This window comes from Papio anubis, chromosome 19, assembly GCF_008728515.1.
Source record: "Papio anubis isolate 15944 chromosome 19, Panubis1.0, whole genome shotgun sequence".
NCBI classification, from domain to species: Eukaryota; Metazoa; Chordata; class Mammalia; order Primates; family Cercopithecidae; genus Papio; species Papio anubis.
In genome coordinates, this window is record NC_044994.1 from 40,921,447 (window position 1) to 40,937,846 (window position 16,400).

Consider the following 16,400-nt stretch of genomic DNA (forward strand, 5'->3'; position numbering starts at 1 on the left):
TTGAAGCTCTTCTGAGCACTTTCCTATGTGTGAATCGGAGGTAGGGTCCAGGGCAGGGATCCCTCCCCAGGTTTATACTGGGGAAAGTGGCTCAGTAAGGCTGCAAGTTTCACTCAACATCACGAGGCTGGCCAGCGTTTCTGGCTCCCATACCACATCCTAAATAGGGGGTAAGGCTCAAAAGCTTGGGAAGATCATATCATGGTTGGGAGCAATGGCTCATGCCTGTAATCCCAGCACTTTGCAAGGCCAAGGCAGAAGGATTGCTTGAGGCCAGGAGTTTGAGACCAGCCTGGGCAACATAACAAGACGCCATCTCTAAAAAAACAAAAAAAAATTAGGTAGGTGTGGCTGCATTGCTACTGAAGCCCCAGCTACTCCAGAGGCTGAGGCAGGTGGATCCATTCAGCCCAGGAGTCGAGGCTGCAGCGAGCTAGGACCCTGCCGTTGCACTCCAGCATGAGCGACAGTGAGACTCTAAAAAACAAAAAAGAATCCATCTCAGGAAGTCATCAATTGGGATTTCAAAATCCACCTGTGGAATAATCCCACTGTGTTTCCAGGGGTTGCTGAGTCTCTGAGCTTTCTGGGCCTCTGGAGGCCAAGGGTACCTGAAGAAACCCCTGCACTCTCCATTTGCCCTAGTCCCTATGAAACCACACAGGCTGCTGGCCCTGGTTCCCATCTCCTGCTTGCATCCTCTCCCTCTTCTCAGACCCCCTCCCTTATTTCTGCACACCCACTGCTGAGCCGATGTGCACTCCAGGCATGTAAACTAATTTTAATGTTGGCCCAAGCCAGGCACACCCAGGGATAGAAGCACATTGTTCTGTGCATTCCAAAGCCTGAGCAAAAGCCCTGGCCATATACACATCGAGCTCCCCTCCACCAGTTGTTAGAAATCAGAAAGGCTGAAGCAAAGGGCCAGAGGCAGTGCAAGCCGCTTTCCCCATGGGCAGGCTGCGCAGAAGCTTGCAAAAGCCCAGAAAAGGGCTGTTTTTCTAAAAATGGCTGGCATCTGAGCTCCCGCCCTGCCCCCGCAGGTCATCTGTCCCCATGCTGAAGGCCGTGCCCTGCAAGGGACATGCAGAGTTCCACACACATTTCCCTGAAGGTGGGCATCAACAGGCCTCGGCAGGTTGGCCTGGCATCACAGGAGGCCAGCAGTCACAGGAGCTTGACCCCTGCCCAGGATTCTGTGGCAGCCCTGGGCTCCCCCAATAGGAAGAGCCGATGCCTGACTCCTATCCATGTTCTTTGCCCCCGCTGCCAGAGCCACAGTGGGTAGGAGCCGTGTGCCTCATTGCCCTGCACTTGCTTTGGAATGAGTAAATATGGCCTGCTTTTCTCCAATCTTTATTTCTTCTCAATGCTTATTGGGCACCTGCTATATACCATGCACTGTGGCGGATCCTGTATGTCTCTCTTCACTTGCCCTGTGCTGTGGTCTTTCAATCCGTGCAAATCTGAAGCATTGCATTCAAGGACCCAGGTGGGATACCTCAAAGTCAGTGCTTAGACCAGATCGCCCTGACTGTTCAGTTTGGGTGGGGCGGAGGAACATGTGGCTTCCAGGAGTGCTAAGCCTGTGGTTCTCTCTGGAGCTTTGAAGTGCTCAGTGAGACAGAGCAGCCAATGACTGGATCATAAACAAGCATTTTGATTTTTGAATCCAAAAATAAGCAGAGGAAAGAAAATGACCACTGATCCTCAGCCAGTCCTGGAAGGTGCCCAGAACAGCAGCATGCCAGGTGTCCCGTCATCATATCATCAGGGGGGCCTTGGGTGCCATTGCTGTGCCAACTACCGCCCCAGGCCCCCAGGGACCAGCGAACTTCCTGCAAAACCAAGTGCCCAGCTTCCTGCCTCTGCACCACTGCCATATTCTTCAAAATCACAGACAGCCCTGCTCCTGAGAAAGCCCAAAATGGGCTTTTACAAGTCTCATGGGCGGTCTACTGCAGGCCTTGTCAGAGACTCTAGATGTGCAGAGGCTGAGTGAGCCTTGGACAAAAGTCACTCCTTTCCCGTGAAAAGTGGCCATTGCCATGTTGTTAGGAGTGTGGGTGGCTCAGGAGGGGAGAGCAAGAGCAGCCTGCAGCTTCACGAATCAGGTCAGCTGGGCCATCTGGAGCAGACAGGTGCGGGTCGTGCCCCTGAATCTCGTTTCTCTAGACAGGATTTTTTGCCCCGAGGCAGCAACGCTGAGGCCTGAGGAGCAGCAAACCTGCGCGGTAGCATTGACTGCTGTCTCGATGCTGATCTTGAGCATTTAAAACATGTCTCTGCACCCGAGTTTCTGTCCTGGGAGGGATGATTGGGTTGTGGTAGAGCTTAAATGAGGTAATGCATGCACGGACCCCAGCTCTGAGCCACACCACTCAGATGGCTCCATCAGTGTGGGTGCTCTGCCCTGGTGGGATGAACTGGGAGGCCCCTCTAACTTTATCCCATCCTAAATTCCCAAAGACCACCCCATGCCTAAGTCTTGGGCAGCATTTCCATTTCCCCCTCCTACGCTGATTAAGTGTGGAACAACGAGGGCCGGCAATGAGTGCTTTTAGACTATTGTCTTCATGGGCGGTGGGCCCAGGATTGACTGGTGTACTCTTCCTCCTAGTCAAATCTGCCTCCTCCAGGAAGCCTTCCCTGATCTCCCAGCCCAGGGACCTCACCTTCCTCTGACCCTTGAACATTTACCATGTGTCCCTTTCATGGAGTCTTCTGGGCTCCCCTGTTTAAGCTTTTCTTTTCTGAGACTTGTGTCCGTGGATGTCTTGGGGCAAAGCATGTGTCTGGGTCATCTTTGTGTCCCACCACCATACTGGTACACACTAGGTATTCAGCAGGCGTCAGCTAGCTGGCTCCAGGAGCTTCCTTCTGTGGGGAGGAAGGAGCCTGGGTAGACAGGCGTGGGAATAGCACAGGCCACAGCCACAAAAGGGAATGGCCTGGGGTTTTCTCCCTCTCGCTTCTGGGCCAGAAGAGCTTTACCCAGGTCAGGAATTATTTCACCATCACCCGTGTCTCTTGCCAGACCGTGTCCTCTTCCCTGCATGCCCTCACCCCCCACCCCGGGTTCATTTTCCCTGCTAAATCCCCTGATAGAACTTGGCCGGGCACTGCCCTGTCTGAGGCTGCCACGCTGAAGCAAGCCCTGCAGATAAGTGGGTTACCGGAGAAGGCCAGCTCGGGTGTCCCAGGCCCCAGAGGGTCACCCCTGGCTGGCTGGCAGTTCACCCCCAGCACCTCCTCCTCCTCCTTCCCCGGAGCCAGGCAGGCAGGAGACAGCAGATCTTCCCCGCAGCTCTGTGAGTGGCCGGCCCCCAGCCGCCGCGGGGAATCTGAGCTATGCTAAGCGGCTCCAGATCGCAGCATCTCTGCCCTGCCCGGGCACGGCCGGCCCAGACAGGGCGCCTCTACCTGCCGTGGTTGCTGCTGGAAAGCTGGCACCGCCTGGGCCGATGGAAAAAATCTCCCTGCGGGTTATGTAACTGCTCACCGCCCTGTCCCTGGCTCCCCAGGGAGGCTCCCAGCCACTACCAAGGGGGAGCGGTGGCCCCTGGGCAGGAAGGGGACTGCAGAGGGTCACTCTTTCAAAAGGAAGAAAATTGTGTTGAGTTATCTGAGGTCCTCCTCTGGAACCAGCCTGTGCATGGCCCCAAGGTGTTTCCTGAAAATGCGTAAGGAGCTCAGAGGCCTGCCCCAGCAGTATAGCAAGGAAAGAGCTAGACCTAGCGGGAGGGAGTGGCCACAGAGGAGGAAGAGGGCAGAACAGTTTTGTTACTGTTTTTCTTTTCTTTTCTTTTCGGCAAATTATTATTGCAGTAAAATATACCATAAAAGTCACCACCTTAACTAGTTTTAAGTGCACAGTTCAGCAGTACCCCGCACACCCACAATGTTGGACAATGCCCATGACCATCCCCCACCCCCCCACCAAACCCTCTCATCACCCCAAACAAAAGCCCTGTACCCACCATAACTCCCCTACAGCAATAACTCCCCTGCAGCCTCCCCTCCATCTTCCATCTCCATGAATTCACCCACTCTACAAATAGCACACACAGGATATCATACAGTATTTTTCTTTTTGTGTCTGGCATATTTCACTTCACATCGTGGTTTCAAGATTTATTCATGTGTCAGAATTCCCTTCTTTTTCATGGCTGGCTAATATTCCATTTTGTGTCTATACCACATTTTTTTAATCCATTTATCTGTCAATGCGCACTTGGTTTTCTCCCACTTTTTGGCTATTGTGATTCATGCTGATAGGAGCATGCACGCACAAATATCTGTTTGAGTCCCCGCTTTTGATTCTTTGGGGTATATACCTAGAAGTGGAATTGCTGGATCTTATGGAAATTTTATCTTTAACTTTTTGAGTATCTGCCAAACTGTTTCCAGGAAGGATGTTTTTGGTGGGGGAAATATCACGAATCAAGAGCCAAAGAAATGACACAAGTGAGGGACAATAAGGACACTGCCTTACTGAAATTCAGCTGAGAGCTGGAGGAAGTCTATAAGGCGGACTGACTAAGAGGCAGAAGGATCTGGACTTTATAAAGTGGGACTCAGGGAGCCATTGTGGGTTCTTGAGATGTAGTTCCAGGATCAATTAAAAATCATAGACCAGTGTAGACTTGCAGGAAGGATCTACAGGTCATCCAATCCAATCCCCTCGTATTAATTATAGATGAGAGATGAGGCCTGGGGAGGTTGCAAGAGGCCATGTTTTAGGAAGACATGTTGATAGGTCATAGGATGATGGACTTAAAGATGTTTTACATTAGAGAGCCAGGGGTTCTAGGTGGCTGTGGTGATCTCTTGTGGAGAGGGGGCATACCCAGGCTTGAGCCTGCCCCTCAAAGACCTGAGTCGTGATGGCAGGCCTCATTTCCCCGTCCTACTCTCAGGAGCATGCTCTCTGGCCCCTGGCGCATGGAACTGTGGCATTCCCACCACTGCCCCCACCAGGCCAGAGCCAGGAGCTGGGGTTGCCTGCCATGGGGGCAGTGTAGGAACTGTGCTCCCCTAGCTGTGGTCTCCTTCCTTCAGTAAGTGCTCCAAGAGCTTCTGGGACAAGTCAGTGAGCATCTTCAAACCAAAGCCCCTGGGTGAGCAGGCTTCCCCAGCCAGGGGTGCATAGCCTGGGCCCCTAACATTGGCCTGCGGGCCGCTGATGGGAAGAATGGATAGGGAATCTGCACAGGGTGCCCCACCTCTGACCCTGGTGCCCCTCCCCACACTGCTGGGGGCTTATTTCCTTGTCGCCCTTCGCCCATACCAACCTGCGTGGGCTGTGTTTCTGATGCCTAGAATGAACCAGAAGGGAGTTGAGGACGGAGGGGGAGAGGAACAGGAAGACGAGATGACAGGACAACTCTTTCAACAGCCAGCAGCAATGCCACACTTGCCTTGAACCCCCCACTCTAAGAGTATTTATACCCACAGTGTTCAGGGTAGCCAGGTTCCATCTCCTCTAGATGAAGAGCAGGCCGCCTTACGGAGACAGAGGTCTTCCCAGCTCCCCTCCAGACAGCCACCGAGAGGGTCAGGAGCACACAGGGTGCACTGCGCAGTGCACGGAAGGGAGGCACTGTTGCGGGGGCGGCCATCGGTGCCTGGGTTAGTCTGAGGCCAATTGGCGTCATGTGAGCAATTTAAACCCATGTTGTGCCCAGAGGCCAGCTTTTCCTACTTCTAGGTCTTCCCTGTCTGGGCCCCTCTGTCCAGGAGAGGCAGAAACACTTGACCAGAAGCAGAACCATGGGCACAGGGAGTGTGCATCGTGCTGGCTCAGCATGGCTCTGCCCTTGAAACCCAGAGCCTAGAATAAGGGGTCCCTGCACACCCCCAGAGTGCCCATCCCTCACTGCCTCCCACCTAGAGCTCAGGTTTAAAGGCCTTCACTCGGTATCAGGGCACAGAGCTCTGAGTCTTCAGGGAAAAACAGTGGCCCCTTTGCCGGGAACGGGGAGGAACCTGCAGGGAACGACCCTCCCTTAACCCCTTGCTGGCCCTTCCAAGACAGATCCCAGGTCCCAGAGTAAGAGAAGCTTCAGGTCACTTTGAAGTATGAGGACAGGCATGCTCAAAATCACCCCCTGACCCCCCCCTTGACAGTGCCCAGCCTAAGACCAAGTGTATTCCAGAGAGGTCTGTGTGCACCCAGGTCACCCACACCCAGACCCATTAAGTAGAGAGGGCGTGGGAGCCAGCACATCACCATGTCATGCCCCTGCCCCCAGTTTTCCACAGAGCAAAGGCCATACCAAAGAAGTGGGTAGCTTCGGAGGTACTTGGGGATAGCCAGACTCCAGCTAAAGCTCGTGAATAGCTATAATCGGAATAAATGCATTCTTGAGCAACTGCATATTGGAGCACTACATATTGGACCCACACTTAGCATGGACCCCATTAGGCAACCGTCCTTGCATTATTCTGAGTATAAAAAAAATGTGGCAAGAGGACTAATAGCTCTAAAGTGGGGTTAGAAGCACAGTCACCTGGAATCAGCCTCCCCTGCCATAGACATTTCCTTTAATGGCTTACCACCTGTGGCATAAGAAATAACTCAAGTGCCCAAGAGTCAGCCACCTCCCTCTGGCTCTAGTTGTGGCGCCATGCAGCGGGTTGACTCTGGGTGGATCTCGTAGCGTGGCAGCCCTCCACTTACTCTTCTGTTAAATGGGGTCGTGATACCCAACTCCTCCCCCTGCCTACTGCACTGACATTATCATTGCTAAAATCCACTGAAACGCCTGACTTTTTGTCTGTGTTCCCTTAAGACTCCTCCTCCACGAGAAACTTGTGAATTTCATAGCAGCATGTTTTTCCTTTTCCCTTTGATGAATCCATTCATTCAAGGTTCTTAGGGGAGGTCCCAGGCAGGGAAAGCGCCCTGCGATGTCCACACAGAGATTCTTCCACAAGTCCAGGGACCCCTGGCACAGTAGGACTTGGGGTTTGGGTGCAGCACTGTAGAGAGCCCAGGATCCAGCCACAAGGAAAGCTCTCCAAGGGGCCCTGGGACTAGCCTGGAGGCCCCACAGGGTGCCCTGAGCTCAGCACTATGAAACCCCAGTGAAACAGGCACTGGCCTCTGCGTGACACATAAAGGGGGGGCAGGGCCAGCTCAGCCAGAGGGCAGTTTAGGAATGTCAGAGGAAGGGGCAAGCCCTGTAAGTGGAGTAGGTTGGGGAAGGCTTCCTGGAGGAGGAAGCATGAAGGAAGAGGCAGGATCTGGGTGGACGGAAGACAAGAAGATCTGTAGGTGGCAGGACCCTTTGGGGGACTGGGGGTTGCAGAGGAGGGTTGGGGGAGGAGGCACCGCCAGCCTGGCGGAGGGTGTCAGTCAGCAAGCCCAGGGCTGAGGCTGCCCAGCCAGGCCATGACCCCAGGTCACTGTAACCACACTGGCCCGTTCATTTTGCTGGCGCCTGCTTCTTGCCATTTCAGGCCAAGACCATATTTTCATCCAAAACTGAAACTTTTACCTCAAGAGTCGTGAGTTTCCTGCCAGCCTTGGGCCGTCTTCGGCAGGAGGTGGAGTGGGCCGCTGAATCTGGGGCCCCAGCCAGCTTCCAGGGCCTCTGAACGCTGGGGTTTCTCTGAGGCAGGTGGTGTGGCACGAAGGGCCTGGCATCTGAGACCAGGAGACACCCGCCACCCCTCCCTGGTGAGGTTACTGCCTCGTAGGAGAGGGCAGAGATGCCCACCTCCATATGCCCCCATGTGCCCCAACCAGCCCCTCTTTGTGCACCAGCTTCTTCCAAGAGCTGTATGGAGATGGGCGCCCACCGCCCAACCAGGTGCAGAGGTACAGTGCCTGATGGGTGGGGGAGGGCTGATGCTGCCCCCAGGAGCCCTGCCGGAGCTGGAGCAGGGCTGTGCAGGAGGCTGCCATGGGGCAGGTCCACATAGCAACCCTTGCTGCTTTCAACTCGCTCCCCTCTGCAGAAGTCCCTTTTCCTCCCCTCCCCCAAGGGGTGGAGCAGGAGGCAGAAAGTCTGAAGCCTGCCCCTTAACTAATGTCACCATCTAAGCCTCAGCATCCCCATGGGGGAAACGAGGGCACTGGGTGGGGTGTGGTCTGTGGGTCAGGTCTCCCTAGCCGGGCACCAGGCCCTCTCCAGCAGAGCCTGTGGCACCTCTGTCCACCTCGCACAGCCCCTCGAGTGCCTTGAGCCTGTGAAGGTTGCATGGAGGTCCAGGACTGGGGAGAGCCTAGAACCCACTGCGGGTGGGAAGAGATGACGGGAGCTGCTCTGTCTGAAATCTGGCAGATGTTTATCCCAAACAGGGAACCAGAAGCTGACGACTTAAAGGCTCAGCGTGGGAGGAGGTGCTCTGGGCTGCAGGAGATCCGGTGGGGGGCCCCAGCCCTGCCTTTCTCTGGCTGGGTGACCTCAGGCCAGGCCTTCTACCCTGGTGGTGGCTTCCTCGCCCATAAAACATGGTGGGGGTTAGAAGAAGTCATTTCAGACATTCCTTCAGGCTTTGTTATCCCAAAGCAGACGCGCTAGGCAAACAGAGGGTGCCTGCTAAATGCCTGTTGCTGACTGATTGGTTAGCAGGTTGACCAGTGCAGAGCAGGACCCATCCCCAACTCTCCCCACCCGGCGGGCCTGCGGTCCTGGCCGGCTCCTTCCCACCCCACCTGGCCCCATCTACAGAGTCTGGGGCCTGCTTGGCTTGTGTGTGCTGGCCGCAGCACCTGCTGGGTGGGCAGGGAGGCCTCCAGGGGGCACCAGTGTGCAAGGCCAGCCCTCCCTGCCTGCGGCCGCCTCCCAGCATCTTGGCATCCTGGGGGCTGTCCCACAGGGAAGATTTAAGCTATATGATGGTGACTGCCACCAAGCCACCCTCCTATGTGCAATTTTCAGCCCCCCTGGGGTCCCAGCCCTGAGTCCAGAAACCTCAGGCTGAGAGTTGGACTAGAACCCACAGCAAGGGTCCCCTCCAGACCTCCAAAACGGGCCAGTGTAGTACTCATTCCCATTTTATACCCAAGATAACCAGGGCTCCTGGAGGCCACAGGAGGGCCACAGAGGTCTCAGGTAGCTTAGAAGGAGGACAGAGCGTGGGTCCCAGATTCCTTGGGAACAGTGCCTGCCCAGAGATCCAGCTGCCCTTAGGAACGAATCAGTATCAACCAGCTGAGGCTGCATTTTCTTAAAATGCATTGGTTTGTCTAGTGCTGGTTATGTTCTTTCTCAAACAGCAGGAAGAGGTTGTGGGAAGAGCCCTGGCTGTCACCTGTCTTCTCCCATGCAGTAGGGGTGGACAGAGGGACTGCAGCCAGGGTCAAGGGCAGGCCATGGGGCGGTGGGACAGAGAGCAGGCTGCAGCCTCATCTGGCCTCAGTAGCCTTGTACAGAGGCAAAGGGGCTTCCGTGTGGGCTGTCAGCTCCTTCAACACCTGCCTGGACCTGGAAACAGGCAAGCCTTGAGTCACCAGCAGTGGGCAGCCAGCCGTAGAGTCACTGTGTTTCAACACCGCCAATTTGTTGGCCCCACGCCTGGGGCCCCTGTGGTCATTGCAGTATGTTTTATGGAACATTCTGCGAGGATTCCTCTTGGGGTTTTTTTTAGCAGCCACCCTTGTTAGGATGTTCCTAAAGTAGAAGGCAAACAGGCCACAGGGCCTCAGAATTCTAGAAAAAATGTGTGCACAGCATGGGAGCCTGAGCCAGGAGGGCATTCTCAGCCATCTTCTAAGGAGCCAGGTAGAAAAATGGGGTCGATTCTTTTGTAGTTACTTCCTTATTTTAGCTATTCATTCAGAAATGTTAGCTGTTCAAAGGGTACATCATTTATCAATCGGGAGGCAGGAGCCCCAAGTCTGCGGGAGTGCAGGGGAGGATGGGAGCAGGTCAGTCACAAGCTAACTTAGAACAAGCATTCAATCCCCTAGAAAATGCACCAGGGAAAGCCACAGACATTCCCTTTTGGTAGAAAAGGTCCCTGGTCTGTCTTCAACAATGAGACACTCTTCTGGGGTTTGTACTAGGGGAACCTGGCCAGGGAATGGCCTTTCAGACTCTAGGCATGTTGGGAGAAGGGACAGTTCATGGTGCGCCCTGGGCACCCAGTTTCTGATTTCTACCCCTGAGCCAAGAAGGCCTCTCCCATCAACCACCGTGGGACTGTGAAGCAGGAAACAGACAGAGGTGGGGGTTCCAGGTGGGCCTGAGGTGGCAATGAGGGTGGGCACGGAGTACTACACTTCACTGAAATGCCAGCAGCCAGGAGGCGAGCACCTGGGGTTGGGAGTGCCCCCCGAACCCCAGAACTGGAGGCATTCTGGGGGCATTCTCACTAGCATCGCGTCGGGACACGTCAGCCCAGCAGGTCACACTGGTCCCCGGGGAGCCCAGAATGACAGTTTGTTTCTTTTTGCTCTTGCTGACAACGATGCTACAAAGCTATTTCAGCCCTGACTGAGAGTACAGGATCTGGACAGCCCCGATCTGAATCCTAGGTTTAATACTTCGCAGCTGTGCGGCCTGGGCAAGTGATTTTCCCTCTCTGGGCCCCAGTTTTCCATTTATAAATGGGGGTAATAGATAATACCTGCCTCCTTTGGGTGGGTGAGGCTTGAATGGTGGGGACGATGGTGTTAGCCTAAACACAACATTGACCGGTGTCGCGCATGTCTGGGGGTTCCCGTCGGGTCCGGCAGGAACGCTAGTTACTCCTCGTTTGCAGTTGGGCTGGCTCTCTGCAGTCCCTGGCTGGATACCAGCTGTGTGCAGACATTGTGGGCCATAAGTATCCCTTAGACCTTTGTGGGTGGAGGTTAACAGCCCCATTTTATACATGGAGAAAGAAAGTTCCAGAGAGCTTAGGAGGTATACGTCAAGTCACGCAGCTGGTCAGCGACAGACAGAACTGGAACCAAGTCCCTGGTACACCACACTCTGTCTCCTCAGAACGCACTGCCATCTGGGTGCCCTGGCTGGTCAGGAGTGCATCTGGAGGGGGTCAATTATAAGGCTGAGGAGAGGTGACAGGGAAACGAGATAAGAAACACGCCATTTAGATGGCCATGCTTTCAGAGCCTCCTCCCCACAGGCCAGGCCTTGGGCTCTCCCCACTGCCATCTTATGACCAAGAGAATTGAGAGACAGCTTCCCGGCCGGCGCTTAGCAGCAGGCTTGGGTCTGCTACCTCCCTTCCTGTCTTGCCAGGGGTTGGGGAGACGCTCCACCAAGCTGCAGAGAGATAGCAGAATGGTTCCTTGCCCTCCCAAAGCAGGGCAAGACTTCTCCATGTCCTTCCTTCCCACTGGGCTGGTTTCCAACCCACCACCTTCACGATTTGTGAATGCAAAGCGAAGACCACTCAGATCGGGTTGTTCTGCTTCCACTTGGCAGCCCTAGGTGCTGGAGGCTGCGGCTCTGGGTGAGGGTGGGCCCTGGTCTGTGGGCTATGGGCATCTGTGAGCACCTTCCGCACGCAGCCCCGGAGGTCAGGTAGCAGAGTCTCTTGTGACAGGTTCCAGCAGCAGAAGCCCTAAGGAAGCAGCTTGTGTCTCGGATGAGGCTGTGTACCTCCATTGCCTGTCTAGGCTGGAGGAACGGCGATGGCATCTTTAACTGGTCCCTTCCTCACAGATCACTACGTGTAAGAGGCCAAGCCTACAGAGAAAAAAAGGGGAGAGAGAGAGAGAGGAAAAAACAACGAGAGCCTGTGTGCTATGTCATTTCTAACACTAAATGATGAAGAAGTGAGGGCCCTGGGGTGTGAGCCGAGGCAGCCTGGGTTGCTCAGTCCTCTTCTCGAAGCTTTCCCCAGCACACAGCCCAGAGTGTCACCGGGAGAAAGAGCCACCTTGTAAATAGCTTTCTTCACCGTACTGCTACGCCTTTTAAAACAAAAACTAAAAACTCCTCACACCCCCGTACAACTTAACTTATCATGACCCCGTCATCTTGGTGTCCCGGTGTTAGTTCAAAATCAGGCTCAAAACTGCAAAGGCTGGAGGGAGGCTGCGGGAGGGTGAGGGACACTTTATCCAGCTCGTGGCACATGCACCTCTGCCACGTCGGTTCGTGCGTGTCCCTCCCTGCAAGCTTGGCGGGGCACTGTGGACACTGGGTTCTCTGCCTGATAAAGCAGGGATTCTTTCGTGTAGCATGCGTCAAGATGCATGCATGGTGTGCTGGGCTGTCTCAGCCACTCTCCCAGGCTTCCCTCCTGCCAGTACACACAGAAGAGGCAGCGTGCATGGGAGCCAGTGGAATGAGGGCCCCACAGGGGCAAGGGCCAGAGGCCATTTCAGCATGACCAGCATTTATGGATCTCCTTCTGTGTACCTAGCAGGGCAGAGTGCAGGGGTAGGGCTTGAGGAGGGGTGCGTGCTGATAGGCTCAGGAGGCCCATCTGTCCCTCCCCCTCTCCCTGGACTCCTCTGTCATCCCATCCCCTCCTAGCTGGCATGACTTTTCCTGTACTCAGATCGCAAAAGACTAGCCAGCCAATATGTTTGCTGGGGGAGTCACAGAAGGCGAAGACCGCCCCCATCCCTGCCTTCATGGAGCTTCTGGCTTTGTGAGCCCCCCTCTTCTTGTTGTCAGGCTCCCAAATGACCCCGAAGGGCTTGCTTGCAAAAGTTTGTCCTCTGGACTTTGTGTTTTTCCCCATCTGCTCTACCCTCCTAGTGCCTCCTGGCTCCGGCCCCAGCGCCAGCCCCTGTCTGTCCCTGCAAACACAAGTCAGCTGTGTGTGCAGACAAAGCTGTGCACCACAGCGGGGGCCGGGCCTGCAGAAGGGACATTTCCAGGGAACTCTGGGGGTGGCGGCTGGGAGGGCAGAGGCGACTGTCTGATTAGCAGAGACTCGGCGTCACAGTCTAGGGCAAAGAGGGTGCGGGGGACTTGGCTGGGCCCCAGGGGCCAGTGGCTGTGGGTGGTGACCAGGGGAGGCAGCCAGGCTGGAAGAAATCTGCTGTTTGAGAAGTGGAGGAAACGGGCTGGAGAGGAGAGATAACAGCCCGTTCTCTGTGTGTCTGCGTGCGTCTGCCGGCCAGGGTGGCTGGAGCCGGGCGGTCTGAGGCCATATCTAGTGAGATTTTTGTTCTGGGTTGTGAAAGTGACCTATGGAGCCAGCAGCAGGGTTCAGGGCCTGGGAGAGAAGACACGTGGCCCTCCCCTCTCCTCCCCTTGTCTTGTGTTAGTCTCCCCTCCTCTCCCCTTTGTCAAACAGTAGAAAAGGGAGGGGGCATGGGGGCAGGAGAGGAAGCATTCTTAGTGTGGTAAAAGGCCTGGGTTTCGGTCTGGATTGTACCACTAATTTGACATATGAACTTGGATACTTCCCCTAATATTTCTGGCTGTCTCTGTCTCATTGGCTGTAAAATGGGGATTATTTATAACTGCTCTGCATAGCACGCATAGGGGTTGGAAAGACCTTATGAAATAAGGATGTGAAAATAGTTTGTAAACTGTAAAGTGCCATGTAAATGTAACCAATTGTACTGATTCAAACTGCTTTGAAGCAGGGGCTGGGGCTGCTGAGTAAAGGCCTGCTTTGGATGAACTAGGAGCTGAGTGGTGGGGAGGAGGGTGGGGTGGGGAGGATCAAGACTTAGAGACCCAGAAGCTTCCATGGAGGCAGGGGTGGGTCACGGGCCCAGCCAAGTGAGCCCTGCCAGAACCAGGACCCAGAGCAGGCATGGAGGGTGAAGTCCAAGTGCTCTCTGGGTGGGGGTGTTTGGTCACGGGCTTGCTGATTCAAATAGAAGGTGGCCTGGGTTGGGCGTGGACTTCTCCAGGGAGACAGGGGAGGCCGTATGAAGCCCCTTGCCCATCGAGCTCCAGGGCTCTTGCCTGGCCTGGAGGATAAAGTCCAACTGATTGCAGAGGGATGGGGGTAGCACTCTGTTTTCCTCTCCTGAGTCTCTGCCACCCAAGGAAGCCATGTCCCCCTGTCCCCCAACCCGCTCCCCATCCTGACCTGGAAATCAGCCCTCTCTGATGTGGAAACTCAGGCAGGAGCTGGCAGGGGTGACAAGACTGTGAGCTGGAGAGAAGCTGAGCTATTTAAAGCGTGCAGCGCCCAGGGGACATGAATGCCACCCACCCCCAAGGCCTTCTTAGCATTCGCTTTCCCCTCCTTGGCCCAGATCCCAGGCCCTCAGGGCACCCAGAGGGTCACAGGTCAGGTGCCCGAGGCTCTGGGAAGCTGCAGGCAGACAGGTCCTGGGGCTGGCATGAGATGTGGTTCAGTCCAACCTCGGCTTGGGTTCCCTCCTCTGGGCCTCCGGGCTGAGTTGGCGGGGCCACACAGACTCCTTGGCTCCTGTGCCTTATAAACAGGGCTGGGTATGAGTGTGGAGCTTAGAAGAGGAATGCCCACGCCTGTGGCCTGGGGCAGCTGCCACCACCCACCCCCACTCCACTGGCCATCAAGCCACCAGACTCAGAGCCCATGGGGCAGGAATGGGAAGTGGGAAGCTTCACCAGTGGACCCTTCTCGCCTGCCCAGGCCTGGCTTCCCAGAAAACCCCAGATTACAGATGTTTTTCTCCTTCATCCCCAATTAACATTTACCTGTCCTGGGTCCTAACCCATTAGTGAGTAACAGGGTGTACTGTCCCTCCCTTCCTATCTGGGAAAGGCTGATGCCTTAGCTGGGAAGAGCAGCTGGGATCCAGGCCTGTTAGACACAGGGTCCCATGCAGGCCACCACAGGTCTGGACCAGCTGGGAGGCCTTAGCTGGGGGCGGGGTCCCAGGGGCCAGTCCACTAACCACAGCTGGTCTACACTGCACCAGCATGGCTTATGTATGGAATGACTTGAACAGTCGTCAACTGCCCTTTCTGGGAAGGGCTGGCCATTACTCTGAGATTGCATCCTTCCTACCATATTGGCGTTAAGTTGTCCTTTCTTTTATGATATGATGGATGAAGCTTTAAAAAAATATACATGCTTAGCAAAATAAAATGTTGGCAACCCTCAAATTTTACCAGTCCAGTAAATCTTGGAGCTCAGGACTCTAGTTCCAGAACAGCACAGTTCACCTGGGTAGCCAGGTCTCCTGGCACTGAGGAGCCCGGGTATAACAGGAACTGTTGAGTGCATGGGGTACAGCCTGGGGAGGCCCCCCGACCCTGGGGCTGCATGCCTCACCCTGACAGTAACTTGCAGCTTGAACTGCCAGTTCATCTTTACAGCTGGGATTTCCACCCCACCCCACCTCCTCTATCCTCTCGGCTGGAGACACTTCCTCCCACGTGGCTGGGAATTCAGTGTTTTGCTGCCTGCCGCAGGCTGCCGCCATCCCGTAGGCCAGGGAAACCCGCAGAGGCTGTCTCCAGGCAAGCACTGTGTACCGACCACCGCCCTCTGACCTCAGTCCACCGAGCCCCAGAGGCACCCAGTCAGCACTCACTCCCTCCAGCCTTACGCAGCATCCACACGTATGCTGTTACCTACACGGGCCACCAAACCCCCAGTCCCCTGTCCTTTCTCGCACACATCTTTGCATTGCTGCATGTGTACTCTGGTGGGGACAGCCTTTTCCACACCAAGATTCATTCATTTATCAGCTGAGCACATGCTGTGTTCCAGGCAGCGAAATGGCAGAAAAACGGAAAAGGAGGTCCCCTCTCCTTTTGGGCATCTCCTCATCTGGCGGGGCACGCAGACAGAACCCAGTAACTCCAAACCAGCATGCTAGGTGCTGTCATCGCGGCACACCCAGACAGCCCTGAGCATCGAGAGGACGGAGAACTCACATGAGGTTGTCTCACAGAGAGGGCCACAGGCCTGAGTCCCAGCACCTGGGCTGGGGGTGCCAAATGAAGAAGCATGCAGAAGGGCCCCGTCTAGGCGAATACAGGAGCACGAGCAGAGGCAAGAAGCAGGCACGAATCATGTACAGCAAAGGAAGGGGTTGTTCCCAAGTGAAGTGTGCACTGGGTGCAGAGATAGGAGGAGAGAGTGTGAGCCAGAACCAGCTTGGGAGGGGCACAGTTTGCCCTACCTGGTCGGGAGGACCATACCCTTTGGTTTCTGGGGCACCACCAAAGGTTTATAAGGAGGGAGGTGATGTCTCCTGGTTGGCATCTTTGGCTCTTCCTCTGCAGCAGGGTGGAGGAGGGCAGGATAAGGACCCTGGGAGGAGCAAAGCACCCCATTGAGGGTGTCCTATTGGAGCCTCCTGGGAAAGCCAGGAGAGGCGTGGGCTGCCTCAACTTAGTGGCAGTGGGGCCTAAGGGTCAGGGGATGATCCATGAGTGGTCAGCAAAAGAGAGAGGGGGAGAGAGAGAGAGAGGTGAGGGGACTACCTGTAGGGCAGTTAACATGCATCAGCACCATGAGCAGGAGGACCCCTGGGCAGAGAAACATGTATGTATATTCATGCACGTGTACATGTGAATAACTCC

The 16,400-nt window shown here is 55.2% G+C and overlaps 1 protein-coding gene across 7 annotated transcripts in view; it reads left to right on the top strand.

Annotated features, from left to right (window-relative positions):
* Nucleotides 1–16,400, top strand: part of CTIF (cap binding complex dependent translation initiation factor) — a 333,464-nt gene that overhangs the window by 238,002 nt on the left and 79,062 nt on the right. The window lies entirely within an intron of this gene.